Source organism: Crassostrea angulata, chromosome 2 (assembly GCF_025612915.1).
Source record: "Crassostrea angulata isolate pt1a10 chromosome 2, ASM2561291v2, whole genome shotgun sequence".
Taxonomy (NCBI): Eukaryota; Metazoa; Mollusca; class Bivalvia; order Ostreida; family Ostreidae; genus Magallana; species Magallana angulata.
The window spans coordinates 71,640,501-71,642,144 of record NC_069112.1 but is presented as its reverse complement, the minus strand read 5'-3'; the positions used below and the strand labels follow the sequence as shown (position 1 = coordinate 71,642,144).

Here is a 1,644-nt window from a genome sequence, read left to right as displayed (position 1 = left end):
TTCTTGTTTTGTTTTCATTTAAAACTGTTCAAAGAAAAACAGAGTGTAAAGAAAAGTCAAATGCCTCAATGATGGGAGTCACTGGCGTGTAGTAAGGCTTTAGAATATGTGTCATTGATGCCATCTCCTTATATCTTGGATACGGATGAATTCATCAATGTGTATAAGGGTAATATTTGTTAAAATACGGATATGAACGAATAATAGGGGTTACCGTTGTGTAAATGTTTTGTTTTTTTAAACTGATCAGAAAATGTATTTGTCCTGCCTGTCGGTTCCTCCCCTAATCGGTCTTAAGATTTATTTGAGTCATCATTGGATTCACGGGACGATATGAATTCCGGTTGAGACAGCGTAAACATTTTCTATTTTGACCTTTATTGTAAATTGATATATGATACTAGATTAGGAACACTTTCATTGGTTATTTCATTTGGAACACCATCAATCCACAAAAACATATGTATATCTGGGCTCCCTCTATTTTGAAACTCTACTCTTGCAAAGTAATCACGTACCATACCAAGAGGTTGTTTTCCTGATAAAACAATATTTTTCATCAAAGCATTAAATCTCTTTTCAAAATGGATCGATGTTAATAGTGGATCTTTTCTCATGTCATCCAAAAAATTGTTATGAAGTTTAGCAGATTCATAATTGACATTCTTTAACAACATTCCTAATTCACACCAATGGAGATCATCAGCGGATAAAGTCATAAAAAGAGTTGGGGGACCTAAGAATTTAAACATTGCTAAAAGATTGTATAATTGGTTTCTAAAGTATGCTACTGTGCCTCTAATGTTTTTCATGAACATATAAGAATTTTGATATAACATACAATTTTGCTTTAAATTTTTCACATCAAAAGCTGTTACAAATTCAGAATTGTGTGTACTTTTGGTTATTCTCATATTAACATTGATCTCTGACTTCAGCAGCATCAGGTCCGTGTTAACTGCAGCATGTAATAAGTAAGTCATATTTTTTCTAAAATAACCATGTCTGTGATAGAGTAGTAGTAATAGTATGCTGATACTAGCACACTTTAGATCCACCCATTCCACTCTATAAGTCGACCAAATATGTAAATATAGCAGAAGGCTTGGAGACTATCCCTACCCACTGTCACTCCACCCATTCCACTCTATAAGTCTACCAAATATGTAAATATAGCAGAAGGCCATTCCACTCTATAAGTCTACCAAATGTAAATATAGCAGAAGGCTTGGAGACTATCCCTGCCCACTGCACTGTTAAATATATGTTCCAAATATGCAAATAAAGGTAAGGCTCAAATTCATTTACTTATGTTCTTACAGAAGGCTCAAGATCTGACTCCACCCATATAGATCCACCCATTCCACTATATAAGTCTACCAAATATGTAAATATAGCAGAAGGCTTGGAGACTATCCCTACCCACTGTACTGTTTAATATATACCAAATATGCAAACAAATTTAAGGCTCAAATTCGTTTACTTATGTTCTTACAGAAGGCTCAAGATCTGACTCCACCCATATGATAATAAGCAGAAGGTTAAAAAATCACACACTATATGTTACAGAAAGCTTGGGAATTTAATGATTCCAGAATTTTCCATTGAACTATATTCTTAATATCATCATTATATAAACAGGAC

General features: G+C 33.8%; 1 protein-coding gene across 1 annotated transcript in view; it reads left to right on the top strand.

Moving 5' to 3' along the window:
• The window catches only part of LOC128174829 (uncharacterized), a 218,200-nt gene that overhangs the window by 124,856 nt on the left and 91,700 nt on the right, over window positions 1–1,644 (top strand). The gene's annotated exons all lie outside the window — the stretch shown is intronic.